This window comes from Centropristis striata, chromosome 12 (genome assembly GCF_030273125.1).
Source record: "Centropristis striata isolate RG_2023a ecotype Rhode Island chromosome 12, C.striata_1.0, whole genome shotgun sequence".
Classification (NCBI taxonomy): Eukaryota; Metazoa; Chordata; class Actinopteri; order Perciformes; family Serranidae; genus Centropristis; species Centropristis striata.
In genome coordinates, this window is record NC_081528.1 from 17,299,512 (window position 1) to 17,317,521 (window position 18,010).

The window sequence follows — 18,010 nt, forward strand, 5'->3', positions numbered from 1 at the left end:
GGGTCGGCCAGCCTCTCCCGTCCGTCCCATACCGGCGCCCCGCAGGAGACCGGTGCCGGGTCCCCAGCCCTCCACGGCCGCTAGACCCTCTCCTCGCCCGCGCACTAAACCTCCCTCTCTTTTCTGTCCTTCCCAGGCTCCAGCCGCTACGGGCGCTGCTCTCGACCCACAGAGGGTTCCTCAGGTGGCAGGGCAGGAATGCTGGAGGTGTGGACAACCCGGACACTTCCGCCGAGAGTGTCCACTCATGGAGGTCGGTCAAGTGGTCCGGGTTGTCGGACCTCCAGCACCCTCCCCCGGTCTAGGAGGGACGTACAGCGTTCCGGTAAGGATCCAGGGTGGTACACATCAGGCAATGGTGGACTCTGGCTGCACGCAGTCTATAGTTCACCAGAATCTGATTCGACCCGGGGCATTGATGGAGGCAGGCTGGGTGGATATTAGGTGTGTGCATGGGGACATCCACAGATACCCTGTAGTACCAGTGGAAATTCGGTTTAAGGGAAAAAAGCATGATTTACAGGAAGCTGACCCACTCATCAAAGAGTTCCTGACATTTTGGACCAGAAAGCGGGCCCCTGATGCAGCTGAGCGACGCCAGGCTTCCAAAGAGCTTCTTGTGTTGGCCAGACAGTGGGACAGGTTGGTGGAGCAAGGAGGGGTGCTCTATCGTCGCGTCATCCTCCCTAGAGGGGATGAAGTGCTCCAGTTGGTCCTCCCTGCATCGCTTAAGACACAGGTACTTCAGCAGTTACACGATGAACATGGACACCAAGGTGCTGAGCGAACTACAGAGCTGGTCCGGCAGCGGTGCTATTGGCCTGGGATGCACCACGACATCAAGCAGTGGTGCCAGGAATGTGAGCGCTGCCAGGTATCAAAAGACACTCAACCTACTGCCTGTGCATATATGGGTCACTTGCTTGCTTCTCGCCCAAATCAGGTCCTGGCTATCGACTTCACCATACTGGAGCCCTCAAGGAATGGGACAGAGAACATCCTGGTCATGACTGATGTTTTTTCAAAATACACCCAAGCCATTCCAACCCATGACCAGCGGGCATCGACTGTGGCCAGAGTGCTGGTTAATGAGTGGTTCTACAGGTTTGGTGTGCCCGCTCGCCTCCACTCTGACCAGGGCAGGAGTTTTGAGAGTAACTTGATCCAACAGTTCTGCCATATGTATGGCATTGAGAAAAGCCACAGCACCCCTTACCATCCAGCTGGAAATGGACAATGTGAGCGGTTCAACCGCACCTTGCACAACCTCCTCCGCACTCTGCCCACCACAAAGAAGCGGGACTGGTCCAGCTACCTACCCCAAGTGACTTTTGCTTACAACACCAGTGCACATCAGTCCACCGATGAGTCCCCTTTCTTCCTGATGTTTGGCCAAGATCCACAGTTACCTGTTGACTTTCTTTTGGGCAGAGTACAGGAACCTGTAGCTGGCCACCCCCACGATTGGATCGCCGAACATCAGACGCGGCTATGTCATGCCTTCGAGAGTGCAAACAGGCACCTGGAAGCTGCAGCTGTCCGGCGGAAGGAACACTATGACAAGCATGTTCGAGATATCCCCCTAAGAGAAGGTCAATTAGTCCTCCTTAGAGACACTGGAGCAAGGGACCGTCACAAAATTCAAGACATCTGGCGCTCAACCGTGTACAAAGTACTGAAAGCCCCTGGAGCAGGAGGGTCTGTGTACACTGTAGCTCCTGTGGATGACCTTCAGCAGGTAAAGCATGTTCATCGTTCACTGTTGAAAGGCAAATTGGATTGTGTTGCTGATTGTCCCCCCAGTGAGCCCCCTGAAAGGATGGGATCCATCCCAGCAGAGGAGTTGTCTTCTGATCGTGACTGGGCGGTAGTGATTTCTGAACCCATGGCTGCCCAGGGAAACCACTCATCAGCCCGGCCAGTTCCCATCCCCCTACCATCAAACCAAGCCAATGCCACTGCAACACCGCAGCCAAGTGAGGATCCAGTGAATCCAACAGCTAATGCTGCAACATCAGGTACCAGTGAGATCTCCCTGAGAAGAACAACCCGTCCAAATGCAGGCACACATCCAAACCCCCACCACCTTCCTCAGGCTGCTGGGAGTAGTGCTATTGGGGCTGCTGACTCTCTGAGGCCTGTGCTTAGTGGCTCTGTAGTGTTTAGGCCCTGGCAGTAAGTGTCAATCGTCGGGCCGACGATTAAAAACTTGGGGGTAGATTGTAGTGGGGTTTGAACGCAACCCACTCCCATTAGCACCTCCCTTAGCTCCTCCCCTGCTTGGGTGGGTATATAAGACTTCAAAATGGCCTCCTCCAGCTCTTTCTGAGCTGGCATGGCTGGTGGTGAGTAGGGTCCCCTTTTTCCTGCTTGAGTGATTTTAGCTTTGATTTTTCAATAACTTGTGTTTCTTTTGTCTTTTAGGTTTACTTGCTGCTGTCCTGTTTTGTTAGTTTGTTTTGGTGCAGTTCTGTTGTATCATTTTGTTTGCTTTGCTTTCTTTGTGTTGCTTTTTGTTTAATTAGTTTGGTTAGTTTAAGTATGTATGTTGTTTGTTAATTTACCTTTACAATATAATTGTTTATTGATTGGGTTGTGGGTTTTGTTAACTTTTTGTCATTTCTTTTGACTTTCAGTGTGGCCTGGGTGTCATCAGGTGGGGGGCTAGGCACCATGGTGAGGACCTCACATCGCCGTGCATGCAAGTAGTCACTGGGGCACTCTTAGTGTGTGTGTGTGTGTGTGTGTGTAGTTTGTGTTTTCCAACCCCAGCTTAAGGAGGAGCACCCCCACACTGTAGTATGCCTCCCTCTGGGGCCCCAGCCCACTGATTTTAGTTTTCTGTTATCATTCCTTAAATCTTAGTATTGTTAGCCGGCCTTTTAGCATTTATTCTGTTAATAAAATAATTTCTTATGACCCACCTTGTGTTTAACCTTTTCTTGTTTTCCTCTCCGCAGCAGCAGTATTAAGTTTCATTCATGCACTTTATTCCAATAAAAATATTTGTTTCCTTTTATCCTACGGTCTCTGCCTCCTCAGTCCCTTACTTGTGTCCTTATAGTAATTAATACCTTCAGTTTCATATCCTGGGGTGCAAGTCCCCAGGTGGCGTTGTCGGGTTTCCAAACTCTAGATTACTCCGCTCCTTGCCACATTTGGCACACATGTGCTGTGACTGGTGACTCTGTTCTGTGTGGTAAGGTGGACTTTTGGGGTTTTTAACATTGTTTTAGAATTAGGATAGCATTTTAATTGTTAGGGTAATGTAGGGGTGCATGCACCCTGAGGTATTTGTATTTTAATTGTGGGTCTGTCATTTGTTTTTAGGACTGAAACACTAACAGTGCTTTGTTTGTTTTTAGGCATAGCACTGACTGCCGTTTATTTTATTTTAGTATTTTATATTTTAGTCATATTGATTTTATTGTTTTTATTATTTTAGATTTGAGTTGTGTAGTTTTAGGATTTTAACATTCTGTCGTCTTCTGTTCCTAGTATTGTGGCTGGTGGGAACCCCCATTCAACGGTGTGGCTGAAATGCTGGGAGTTCACTTTAGATGGTGATATGGTTTGTGGTTGCACATTGAATTAGTGTGGTGTGTTTATTTGAAGTGTTGGGTTTATATTTATTTTGAATATCTAGTATACTCCCAGTGTCCTAGGCAGTGGATGGTTGGTTTCCCAGTCATGATATGTCTGTCTGTATGACTTCTCTGTCCTCCACACTGACTGTTGTGGCCTCCTTTTAATTGAAGCCCCTGTGCGTGTTAAATCAATCCATAAGGTTACACACGGAAAGGAATGAACACTTGAGAGTGACGGCGTCTCCTGGACGAACTGGATCAGACACTGTCGACGACTGAACAACAGTATTATCTCTGGTCCTGTCAGTGTTTCCTGCAGAAATACAAAAAGAGTGGAATTTGTCAAAAATTGTCTGTATCATGTAATTTAATATGCAGATTGATCATCCATCCCAAATGTCATAATAAACTTTGTGAAAGCCTTACAACACCAAACACATCTGATATTTGCGATTCCACACATTACTCATAATACAGACATTTATTACCTTTTAAAGACAAGACTTGCCACGCCAGTGATCCTTACTCCAGGTAGTGACTGCACAGTGATACATTGCCTCATCATCTTCGATTGTCCTCATAATAGAGTGCTCAGGGTATTGCTATGGTTCACATCAAATCGTGAGGAAGAAAACCCTTGTTCAAATGAGGGGCTTGCCGTGCCTTTCATCAGTGTAGTAATTAATGAAAGAGATTCACCAATACTTTGTTTGTACTACTTGACTCGGGTATTGCTAAACCCTGAATCATCGAAATCACATGTGAAGGTTGCAGTTTCACCAAGTTGAGCTGTAGTCACTGAAATCAGTGCACCTGCTTTAAAAGACAAGGAGAGTTAGTTATTACAGAATTATCATAACTCATATGTATTATATAGTATTGCAAAATGAAGATGGAACAATCTAAGTATTACATGCATTTGATACATTTACTTATGAACCTACAGCTAAAAATATAAAGTTGGTTTGACTTTGTAACCTTTTTTTATGCTGCAAAAACATAAAACACACTTTTTAGCCAGAACAAGATAGCACTTACATCCACGATAAAGAAGAAGCAGTGTAATGCATAAAAGGATCATCCTGATGTTGTCTCTTGCTCGGACCTTTGCTGGTTTGTCGGGGAGCAAAAGGTGATGATATAAGATGATGGTGATTGGTCAGACTGTCATAGACGAGAGGTTTCAAAAGTACATTTCCTGTCACAGACTTTTGGGGTTTTGTGGTCTGTTTGAATAGAAGAGGAAAATGCCAAACTGCAGTATACGTTTGTATAAAACTAAGCTATTAAAGGCGATTTCCCCTCTAAAGTTAGTTTTTATAACATGTTACAAAGGTCCACCAGCACTTCCACTTCATTATTTTCAACTAGAAGTTAAGCTAGGAAGTGGTTGTACATAGAAAGAAGAACACGCCTGAAAAAACAAAACTTTGTTTGAAAGCATTTTCACTTTCTGAAAATTGGAGGAAGCACTCACACTTAGTATTACCATCATGTCACCAAATGTAGCCATCTTAAGCAACCACAAGCAACAGACAAATTACATCAGTCCGGTTTGTTAAGTTTCTGTGCCAAAAGGTCACACACCAACTGCCTCATGATCCTGTGGTTGAACCATTTTCCACAAAACCTGCATTAGATTTCTCTCTGAAGCGGACTGACACTTTTCTATTCAGAATGTCTGACTGTAGTGGTTTTGTTTTTTCTGCAACAGAGTTATACGACGACTTTCTAAGCAGCCTAAATAAACTGGACCCCCACAGGACACAAGCAATGTTTTACCTTCTCTGTAAGGGTTACTAATTTCTGACAAGTGCCCTCTTGTGGTTTTGCAAATCATGACAGGTGAAAGTACCATGTTGTACTTATAGCAGATAACTTAGTGATTATTGGGGTCTATGGGTGGCCACAGAGTGATTTTTAAAGGAGAGTTTATTTTTTCTGTCCTGTTTCCTCCCAAGAATCAATGTTTTTTTCAACATAACCATGAACTTTACCCAACTTTGACCAAGTTTTAGTAGCCTAAAACTTAACCCTAAACCATAAAAGTAGCAGGTGAGGGTGAGGACCTTTTCTGTGGTTTAGGTATCAGGACTAATGTTATCCTGCCATTAAGGGACTGGATAGAAATAAACAATAGAATAAAAAAATGATTCATTTCTTAAGGCAGTATCAACTGAACTATGTTATGGTGTATGTACATATAAGAGCTCACTCGATACATCAGCGTTTAATTGAACCACATGAAACTGATTTGGTGTGAAAGCCCCTGTGGCTATTTTAGAAATTGTAGTGACTTCTGCAGTGGCGGACAAAGTACGCAGTTCTTTTTCCTCAGTAAAAGCAGCAATATCAGGGTGTAGAAATACTAGGTACAATACATTCAAAACTGTATTTAGGCAAAAGTGCAAACGTATTTTTTATTCAGAATGTATCTCCTGGATCTAATCTATGTATGCATGGTTGTATGTTTACACTGATGATATGTTTTATGCTTTAAAACAACAGTAAAATGTGTTTTAACAAAATATTGCAGTGGGCAAAGGTGGAGCAAATTTTAGTTGAATTATACTTTGTGTTGGAGAATATTTGCCTATGAAATGTAGTGAAGTGGAGGTATTAAGTACAGTACAATGAAATGGAAATATTCAAGTAAATCACTAGAATTGGGTCTTTAATCACATTTATCAGTTATTTGTCATTTTGAGATTTGTGACACAAACAAGCTTGAATATACATTTTCCACATAAGAGCTTAAACTTTCTTTAAATAAAAAGACATGTAGTATAGGAAAGACACTTACATTGTAAAAAAGCCCATCAGTGGGCCTAAAATATGTCAGAAATTTAAAAAAGTCAAAAGATAGAGATCTAGTCAAAATATAAGCAGTGGCTGAAAACATTTGCCATATGAATTGACATATGATGCTAAATATGTGCCACATGGTGCACCATACAAGTGTAACCCAGGTGTAAAACTTGGTTAACTAAACCATAAGTTTAACCCTAGAATGAAATTGTTGTTTTATTGTGTTACTGTTCATGTGTTAAAATATCTTTAATATTTCTCTGAGTTGCAACATATTTCTGAGTTGCACTTGAAAGCAACACATTCCTACTGCACTTGAATGCAGCACCCAGGTTCACCGCATCTAACCTAACGGAAGGCAGGTAGCCTTTTAGCAACCAATTAGCGTGCATGTTCCGCCTATGGTGAAGGAAGCAAGTCTGTACGTAGTGCTTTTTACTTCCTTTTGACCCCGGCCGCGACAGCGAGAAGGCAGCAATCCGCTAAACAAGAGCGGTAAGATATTGATTGTAGTAAAACTACCGCAAATCATTTAAGTTGATGGTAGCTCCAACTAGTTTCTTTGTTTACAGTTTAGCACTGTGCTCAAGTGGTTACACAGACGAACCGTCTGTCATCTTGTGAGAGCTGAGAGTCCCCGACGGCGCTCAGCACTGGAACGAAGCGCATCGGTGAGAGATATTTTCGGTGTTTCTGATGACTGTTAGCTGCTGCTGCTACTCATATGCTGAACGGGTTAGCTATATGGAGATATACTGTGGTGAACTGTTGCATTAAGTTTGTTGGTCTGTGAACACTTAACCTGTGCACTTAATACACTAAACTGCGCATTTATTAGCTGATTAGCATTATGTTTATGTTAGTACACATGACTGCAGGCAGCACAAAGTACATGTTGATCAGCCAATTGTGTCAATATATGTTAAAGGGGAATGAGTTTATCATTTTGTTATACAAATTGTAATGTGAAGGAATTGTCTTCTTTCAGTTATGAGTTAGAGGTTAATTTTGTGATCCTTATTATAGAAACTCATATTATGATGATAAATGAATGAATATACTTTGTTCATGAGTTAAATCACAATTTCTGATATGTATTTGTTTGAATTATAACCCAATGGTTCATGAAAGGACACTTGATTTCTAGATTTGAAATGATTGAGCTTTAGTGTAATGAAAGGCCAGAATGTTAAAGGTGACATTCTCATTATACTTTAGTGTTATTGTTGTACAACAATTAGATTGTTTACTTAAAGGTCCTGTTTATCAAATTAAACAGGTCAGGTCTTTTGGAGACCCCTAGTCTTCATATCCATTCTTTTGGAGAGGATCCAGAGCCTTGGATGAAGGATTCGGGATCATTTGGTGATTCATAGATGGCGAGCCTCCCAAAGATCCTAAGGAAGCGGGATTGACTCTTCGTCACTAACTACAAGTGGTGGTAGGGCCAGCCTGGTTGGCAGGATTGCTACACACCCAAAAGAGTTAGCGTGTGACTCTGATCACCCTATTAGAGGAACATTTGAAAGGAACACAGTAAAACAGTAACGGTACTAAGAAACACAAGACTCTTTATTTTAAAGGCGCCATTTTATTTTGTTTGTTATTTTCCATACCATTGTTCATATAAATGTTGTAAACTATTGTGATACAGTACTCACTAAAAGAGTTTACTTTGCAAATTGTTTCGTGGTTGGTGTTGTTCATTGTTTGGCTGTTCAGGTCTATGGTACATGAGCTCTTTACGAACCTAGCCATTCAGTGTATTCACTATAAGTGGGTTACACAAGCATGAAACAAACATCAATTATCACCTTCGGTGTGTATTTATTGCTGTTCCTATCCCAAAACCCTGACATCAGCGTAGATGCTCTCTCCCTCAACTGAATTTGCATCTCTCCTTAAACTTCTGCCAGGTTTCCCTCTGATAAAGTTTGGCACAGCATAAACCAAAGAGTTTTCATCTATCTGTAGAAATAAATGGAAAAACTTTATTAAATGAGAGATATCAACATAAATGTTAAGTTAACATCTTATATTGAAAATGGCTCACTTGCTGACTTTGTTGATCATCAGTGGTTGTTGCAGCATTTGTTTGCAGACCAGCAGCTGGATTACAACATGACAAGTAAGACAGTAAGAAAGGACAGGATTTCAAATTATTTTGAAAATGAAAGATGGATTGATCAAGAAAGACCGCACCAAAGCGTATTGTGTATAATTAACTCAATAAAAGTGTGATAAAGTGACGTTTTATTACCATTTAAATTATTGCACTTGTTTGTCTTGATGGTGTAAAACAGTAAGGCTATAACTATCAAACTTATAGCCACACACAACAGCCACAGAATTGTATTGGCCCTCTGACAATCTCCAAATGAACTGGTGGAGGCTGAAATATTAAGAAAATCACAAATATAAAAAGTTCACAAGGTGTAATTTTTAAATTTAAAAGCTGATCTTTAAGGATTTAGCTCGGCTTCTAATGGATTAAATATACAAAATGATGGTTACCTTCAATGTCCAATTTTGTTCCATTTCCAAGTAATATCTCTCCACATGTGGCTACAGCACAGTAATAAGTCCCAGCATCAGAGGAGCTGACGCTCTTTGAGAAGTTGTAAATACATTTTTGTGGAAATCCTGCATCAGGACTCCTTTCACATTTCTCATCACTGTTTCAATGAGCGTTAATGATTCTGGGATGAGTTTCATCTGATCTGGCTCTGAACCAGAACACACTGTGTCCTCCTGGACAGGTTCTGTGCTCAGAGTCAGAGAAGACTGAACACTGTAGAGTCACTGAGTCTCCTGGACGGACTGGATCAGATAGAAAGTCTTGAGTGACGGCAGTAATATCAGGTTCTGGTTCTACAATAATGAGGATATTTATGTAATTCAATTATATAGACTGCATTAGAAGAATTTGTGGTCAGCAGAAGTACTTTAAAATCATAAATCAAGCCAAAATTTTCCTAAAAAGATAGTTTGTTCGCCAAAGACACATTATAGTATTGAATATGAGACAATAGCACATTGTTCAACACTGATGTTGCAAAGCAAATGCTGAATATTGCTTCGTTTACCTTTAACTTTCAGGATGGTTTTATTCAGAAATGTTGTCTGTAGTTCAACCAACAGTTCACAGTAGTAAAATGCTGCATCGCTCAGCTCTGTTTTGGTAATATGTAGAACAAAGGTTCCAGGCTCTTTTTTTGCTGTAATGCGAGGAGTTGTACTCACAACAAGACCATTATCAAATGTATAAGTCACTCCTAAAATGTCAGGGAAGATTCCAGCAACAACTCTGATCCAAAATAAATTTCCTGACCATGCAGAGTTGCGGTTACATGTTAGAGTCACATCTTCTCCAACAAAAACGGTCTTTGTCACAATTTTCTGGTCGTCTGAGCAACCTGAAAAAAAAAATTTAATGCAACATGTTAACACCAAATTTTGTCTGCATACTTACGTCCAATTGTGAACATGAGAGCAACATAAATTACAATCAGCATTTTCTGGTAAATCCACTCGAGACGGTAGTTTGTTCAGATTCTACTGCTGGATGATACGTCTGAATGTGACTATCAAATGGGAGGAGATAGTGTAAAATAAGCTTATGGGCCGTCATGTCGGCTTTTCAGTTTATCACCAAAGTGGAAATGATTCTCACGAACTCTGCGCACATGACATCACAAACAGTTTGGTTTTGACATTTCACATCATGATAAATGCATGATTCATCACTGTGGTGTGTGGTGTAAAAAGAAATACAGCAGTTTCAGTCCTCTGGTACGGAAGCGTATTGCATTCACTTGAAAAAAAATTTAAAAATCCGGTTTTTCTGAGTAATTTATTTTTTGGTTTGTTTTTCGGGGTAATTATTTCTGTTTTTCTGTGTATTTCTTTTTCCTGTTTTTTCTGACTAATTTTTTCCTGATTTTCTGAGTATTTTTTTTCCTGTTTTTCTGAGTAATTATTTTTCTGTTTTTCGTGGTAATCCCCCCCCCCACCAGATACTTCGAATGGAAGCAAACATGGACGGCTTGTTTAGTTTAATCAAGTTTTACTTTGATCTGGGTTTAAGACACTGGGAGATAGTCCTGTCTTTAAGTCATATAGATGGTTTTACTATTAGTTTGTCGACTTTACGCAGGCACCTGAAGACTTTGCGATTGTTTAGAAGGAAAGCCCATTCAGATCTCCTGGACATAGCAATGTTTCTCCAGGATCAGCTGGACATATATGGCATGCTCCATGGATATAAAGATGATGCATTTGAAATGCATTCAGGCTGGCTACGTGGTGACTCAAGAGACGATCAGGAGACTGCTGAAAATATTGGATCCGCACGGTGTGCAGCTGAGGCGCCGGAATCGCCTTCGGCGGCGTATTTACCAGAATCCAGGCCCAAACTTTTTGTGGCATGTAGACTCCTATGATAAACTCAAACCGTACGGGATCTGCATCAGTGGTGCAATAGATGGGTTTTCATGAATGGTGATATGGCTACATGCCTACTCTACAAATAGTGATCCCAGGATAATCGTGCAATACTTCATTGATGAGGTGTCATCAAGGAATGGAACTGCTGCCCGAATTCGTTCGGACCTCGGAACCGAGAACTGTTACATTGAACAAACGCAGATGTTCTTGAGACACGATCATCTGGACAACTTCTCGCACAGATGTTATCTGGATGGATCGAGCAATCACAACCAAAGAATAGAGAACTGGTGGGGCTTTTTAAGGAGGCAACACGCACAGTTCTGGATGAACCTGTTCCAAGATTTAAAAGACTCAGATTCCTTTTCTGGTGACTTCCTGGACAAAAGTCTCATTCAGTTCACATGTCTTGAAATAATAGAGGTAAGAACTGCAATATGTTTATGTTGTTTTTTTTCCCCATAGTTCTATATTATGTCAGAATAATACATCTGTTTAGCTTAGTGGTTAAAGTATTCAGATGTTTTACTTCACAAAAAGCAGTAGTACCACCCTGTGTAGTGGGTTAGTTTTAGTGTGGTACTAATATCATAGGCCTACTGATATTAGTGAAAAAGAGCTCACTCCATGTAGGCTATATTCAAAACCTTAGTAAAGTAAAAGGACAGTATTATCAGCAGTATATATTCAAAGTACTTAAATTATGAAAAGTATAAAATGCAATAAAATGTTCCCTGTGAGTGTTTTGATTTTTTTAATTGCATAATACAGTTTATTATTGCAGATGTTTAAGTTGGAGCTGAACTACATTACTAGTTTAATGATCATGTGTGAACTGATTTTCTCACTTTCTATTTTTATCTTTAGAGAGAACTGCAGGAAGTTGTTCACCTCTGGAACACTCACAGAATTTGCCCATGCAGAAATGCTGTGTCTCCAGGTGGGCGCCCAGTGATGATGTACACCCTACCCCAACTTTTTGGTGCCAGAGAGTACCTGAAAGAGGTATCCCAACAAAAGATAGAAGCCTGCAGAGAGGAATGCCGTCAGAGAGGACCGTATCCCTGTGACGATACAGTGTTTGACATTTCCTGCCTTGCCATGGCAGAAAACAGTCTTCATCCACCCACCTATCCAGAGGAAGCCATTGAGCTTTACATGTTCTTACGTGCTAACATACGAGCTCAAATTTAATGATCACAACCTGCTCTACTGGATCAAATGACTGGATGTAAGCCTCCACATAAGGGAAGAAAATCTTATGGACCATGAATTTCTAACTGTCAACTCTTTACTAATGGACATCTCCCATTTGTGCTTTGAATATCCTCTTTCTATTCATTATGGAAAAATTACACATCATAATAAGTGCTGGCAGTCCAGTAGCTGCATATGAAATATCGCGTTACATGTGAAAAAATGGAAAATCTTGGGTGCATTGTTAAAGAGCAGTCTACAAAAAGGAGTCATTATCAATTATAAATCAAACAGGTTATAATATCTTGTCCTTAATGGTGTGTATGCTGAATTTCAAATGTAGCTCTTACACAATACCTGTTAATACTGAGCAGTGAAACCCTTTTCTCTTTTGATATTTAATTATTGTTTAATGTAGCATTTAGGAAATATACCTTCCTGTTTTTTTTGTTTCTCTCATGAAGTTACTATAGGTCATTTGCAGCCAAACAATAACATGTAACAAAATTTGGTGAATATGTGTGTATCTAAAATTAGTTGGTGATTATCATGTCATCTCTTTAAAATATAAACAGATCAGATAAACTATTATTATGTATTTGAATGAAATATCACTTTATAGATTTATGTTCAAATGCAGTTGTCAATAAATTTTCAGCAAATGAAGCATATGATTATCTTTTATTAGGACATGCATCTCAAACATCCCATAACAAAAGGAACATGTCCAATTTTATGATTGTGGATGGAAACATATCATGTCTCACAGCAGGACTCCTGAACTACATGACAGTAAAGACACAATCTGTTTGAAGACAGTTGTACAAAACAAGGCAGCAAGCTGTGATTCTATTTGTAAAAAAAACACCTCAAAGTACCTTGTAACAAGCAGATTCACAAACACTGTCAGTATTAACATCTGACATGAGGTAGAGATTCAAATTCTATTATGATTTAACAGTTAAAATATAACAAAAGTATTTTTAATGTCCAAACATTCTTATCCTAGACTGATAACAAAAGTGTCTTAAATCAAAGTAAATTGTTAAATGTTTCTTGGTATGATAGAAAGAAAATATCCAAAATAAAAAAATCAATCTGTGCTTATCACACAGCCCCTGAGCTAGTCACATATTCTCAGGACAGTATTTTTGTATCATCTCCACCTCTTCTCTGTTTTTCCATACAGAAACGCCTTGTGGCAATCCTGTCACCATAGGCTGGAATGTAAGAAGCCATAGTGGCATCATCTATGTCTCCAATTACCGAGCTGTCAATCTGCAATAAAAACAAAAAGTATACATTAGACATGACAAAGCTTAAACTATATTATCTCCAAGACTAGTTACTTCTGTGCTAAATTCCAGGATAACCAATTATAAATGCCTAATGCAGATGATAACACAATGGACAGTATGAGACAGTACAAAAACAGCTTTTGAAGCTGTGACTTGCATGATCCTGCTTCATTTTCTGAATACTCTCCTCAGGAACACCTCTGTTGCGAAGAAATATCCACAGACCATCATCTTGTGGGAGGCCAGGGGTTGAGGCTGTAGCCATTACTGGCACTGCAAAAATTTAGGAAAAAGGCAGAATCTATATAAAAATGTGTTGCACCAACAATTAACATGTTTAAAACTGCCAAGGCCGATTGTATCATGATATTGTCGAATTATATGGAAGCATAAAATAATTTTGTTTAAAATGGATGTTTCATGTCTTGACTGTTGACCTATAAACACTCTGTCTATATGTATAATCATTTGAAAGTTGACCTGTCATTAAACATTTGAATAGGCTCACTCAAATCACCACTGATTTGTGTACTCAACAGCTCAGAGTGGGCTTTTATTATTATTATTATTATAATTACTATTCAAATAGTCAATAAAATCCAGATTGGGGATTTGCAACATAGGGTATGAGTACCTCGTTGTACCAGTAAGCAGGTGCAAAAACGTTTTAAATTTTAAATTGTTTTATTCAACATATGGGCCTATTCAAATAATTATGTGCAGGGATGTTTCATGCATGCAGTTTCAGGTATGCACGCATGTATTAAATACATAGGAAATAGCAAAGGAGAGGGAGCCATGAGCAAACCACAGCAACCTCAGCAACTCAAAACACCCGTCATGGTCCGTGAATGGTGTCAATACAGTGACTAGTCTACTGGCAACGTTCTGTTTGTTTATATGTTTACGTGCCCCATATTAAACAACTGTTAATATTCTCATGTTATGTCTCTACAGTGTTAGTGTATACTATTAGCATATAACCTAATGTTATGACAAATGGCTCGTTCTACTTGTGCCAATTATATAATGAAAGAAAGGCGATTCATTTTTGATGAGCAGCAATATCCAGCATGATGGAAACAAAACTGTTAGCTTACCTGACAACTGAAATCATGTCCATAGACATGTTCGTCTATTCCTTACCTGCTACAATGAGCAATAGGCTTACAATAGAAGGATAAAGTCTAAAACATAACAAGAGTATCATACCCTGTGTGTAACTAATTACATGCCTTACCTTAATTGACCCGGTACGGTAGAAAGTTGAAGATGGGGCATGTATGTGCGGGGCAGGAGTCACCATACATCCACGGGAGTCACTTGCAGGTTGGATGTTCTCGTGGAATTTCGAAGTATCTCGATCGTTCAGAAAAAAAAAATACCCCGAAAAACAGGAAAAAATTACTCAGAAAAACAGGGGGGGAAAATTACCCTGAAAAACGGGGGGGGGGGGCATTAACTCGAAAAACAGAATAATTACCCCGAAAAACAAACCAAAAAATAAATTACTCAGAAAAAACTGATTTTTTTTCTTCTTTTCAAGTGAATGCAATACGCTTCCGTACTCTGGCTAGAATAAAGTTTAACCTGAATATCAATTATTTTCAATACTGCATTGCATTTTCAAAGACCAACATCTGCTTTTACACCTGTGGTACCTAAAATGTTCACCAAACCTTTTAATTGGAATATTATCACCACACAAAAAATGTAATTCTTTTAATTAAAAAACATACATTTTCCTGTTTGGTGTCATTTTTAGTTTTGATCAAATAATATTTGGTTAGTTGCTCCTGGGAAACAAAATTACACATTGAAATGTGCTAATATTCAGGAGCCCGCTTTGTCAATTTATGAGTTTCAGTTTAACAGAAAAGAAAACTGAAACTATCCTCCTTTAGAGGAGAAGGCGGGAAAGTTATTTACAGAGAATTACCTTTTTAATCATCATGAGTCAGGTTACATCGTGGACAGATGTCATCTTATTAGTTGTGCGTTGACAGTCAATCAAGGTCAAAGTTCAAACTTATTGCAGCAACAGGGTGAAAAATCAGAGGAGCCCGCCTCATCCATTGAAACGCAGCTTTCATGCATCAAAGGCTGTATTGATTTCCTCCACAGCCCTGAATGTAAAATAGTTAACACTCATATTGAATCTAAAATATGTGCGGATAAATTCCCATAGTGCCAGCTGTGATAAATTACACAAATATAATGACTTGAAGGGATTTGTTGTGCTTTCAGTAATTTTGTTATTCTATGGCTAGGCTAAATTTGTATGTGCAAAATTTTAACCCCCATGTTGATTTTTAAAAATATTTCTGGCCTTCCAATGTGGAGGTCTGTTTTGTTGACAGAAAATTAAACAAATAGTCTTCTCTGTATTTCTCTTTACTCTGCTGTCATCTGCTGGTACAGATCAGTTCAAAACAATTGTACTGCCTCAGTGTTGATTTGGACTGTAAATATTCATGTAGTTGTAATATCTTTAGACGTCTATATATTACACAATGGGAGTTTTGGTTGAGAATGTTTTTTTTCTCTTTTTTTTTACCTTCGTGCCTGTTATATTTACTATATTACCTACCACAGATGATTACTAGTTTAAGACACTAAGTGGTTTGGTTGCTAAATGAGAAGAACTGAAAGCCCAGTTTTTCCTCTCAGTGTCCACATATAGGAACATTTCATGCTGTGGAGGCTGACCCATTCAGACTTATTTTTGTGTCAGTTTTAGTAGGAGCTTCTAGAAAATGCTACAAATAATTATCTTTCCTTGTCTGTTAAATCTGACAGTCCCCTTCTAGATTTTATTGATGTCTCTATAAAACCACATATGGTTCCATCAGTTCATAGTGATCTATCACAAATAGAGAATGAGGTTTATTCAAACTGAATCAAATATTTGTTGATCAGAGTTCAGTTTCAATTCTAGGTTATACTGGAACCCAGTGTACAGTAAACATTCCTCTTATCTTATAAATGGACTTCAGGAGCGATTGATGGGCGGCAGCGAGGGGAGATAATAGGAAGGCTAGTGTGAAGGTTTTTGAGAGAGCAGGGAGGGTCATTCATTTATTTTTCCTCAGTCTATTACTCTTTTTTTTTATTTCAGCCTTCCCTTGCACTTATATAAAAAAGATCAAATTGTTGCATCAAAAAGATGTCTTACAATACAATACAACCTTGCAAGTTCCGACATTTTTTTCTTCTGGAGGGCGTTCCTCAATTTTAGGAATATACTGGTATCATATGAAACTAGAAGATCTAAGGAATCTATAGACCCCCAGCATGTCAGGATATCATGTCGGGAAGTTGTCAACGCTGCAGAGTTAGGCTATTTTGGTGATTTTCAAAGTGGTCATGTGACCTCTGACTATCTCAATGAAAATAGGCTCTCTGGGTTCCAAGTCTCCTCTTTACACACATGCCTAAGCTGATAACATGCAGTTTAAACCACATTTTTCTCATGTAGTACATACTTGCCATTTCCACCTACTGTATTTGAATATTTGTGCATCCTGAGGTCCCTAAACAGGCTTTGAATCACATGAACTGGGTATCACTGGAAAGCTGAGACTCTTGTGGATTAAATGAGTCCAGTTTTCTTCATGTGGGATGATGTTAGTCATCAGTAGTAGCCAGTTCGTTGCAGTGAGGGCATTTCTTGAGTCTGGACCTCAGTATATAAAATGAGCTGCTGTGACCTCTAGGATAATCACAGCCTCATGAAACTTTACAACCACAAACCAGACCCAGCTTTATATTTAAGGTATATTGACAATAAGGGGGTTTCTCAGCAGTTTGAAGAACAGAGATGCTCGTCCTCCATTTGCTGAAAATACAGAAATCTCCAAAATGACCAAAGTTTTTGAACCCAAATCACAGCATGGATTCTTCAATGTTGTTCCAAAGGTCTTGATATATTGATGTTATATTCTGGAGGGTCTTTTGACCATTTTTATCCAATTTCTGTATGAATAAAATTGCATTATTCAGCACCAAATATGTGTGACAAATGGTATCAACCCAAAAATTGCTGCAACAACTTATGGGACATAGTTGAACATGGGAATGGACTTTAGAAAGAGTCCACTAATGTTATTACCCTTTATACACCCAAATAGGTTTCAATTAATAAATAATTAATTAAGTTATATTTATTAAATATTTTTGACCAGAACAACTTGACACACAGTGCTGAGCTGCATCTCAAATTAATCTTCAGGTTCACAGCTTTCAGATGATGTCACCACTCTTATGTAGCATTTATTGTTGACCTGCTATCTCCCCCTTAATATCCACTGCCCACAACAACCAATTCTCAAAAAAAAGGACCCTGAATGGTAAGTGGCTAAACAACCCTGTCAATTAATGCAAAACGGACACAAAAAACAGACAACTGTAAGCTGTCAAACATATTTTATTGTCAACAGACTGAATAGAACACAGCTATTTAATCAGTTTTCAAAGGACACAATGTCTCTCTCATAGTGCACAGGAAGACCGTTTTCACACCTGATTTTTATTATATATATTTTATTCGTTATTCGTGCCTTTAGATTTTCTGTTGTCTCACGCCAGTGTTAACTTGTACTGTTTAAGATTGAGCTGCCAGCCGTTCACAGCCGTGTTCACATTGTTTTATAAATGTGGTTCATATCAGACTGC

At 39.4% G+C, this 18,010-nt stretch overlaps 1 long non-coding RNA gene and 1 pseudogene across 1 annotated transcript; one reads left to right on the forward strand and one right to left on the reverse strand.

The window, feature by feature from the left end:
- Positions 1 to 6,809: 6,809 nt before the first annotated feature.
- Positions 6,810 to 8,592, forward strand: LOC131982321 (uncharacterized). Its single transcript, XR_009395380.1, has 3 exons — positions 6,810 to 6,890; positions 6,968 to 7,066; positions 7,675 to 8,592. It is a non-coding gene; the product is annotated as an uncharacterized LOC131982321 (long non-coding RNA).
- Positions 8,593 to 8,616: 24 nt separating this feature from the next.
- Positions 8,617 to 10,104, reverse strand: LOC131981389 (uncharacterized; annotated as a pseudogene).
- Between the last annotated feature and the right edge of the window lie 7,906 nt (positions 10,105 to 18,010).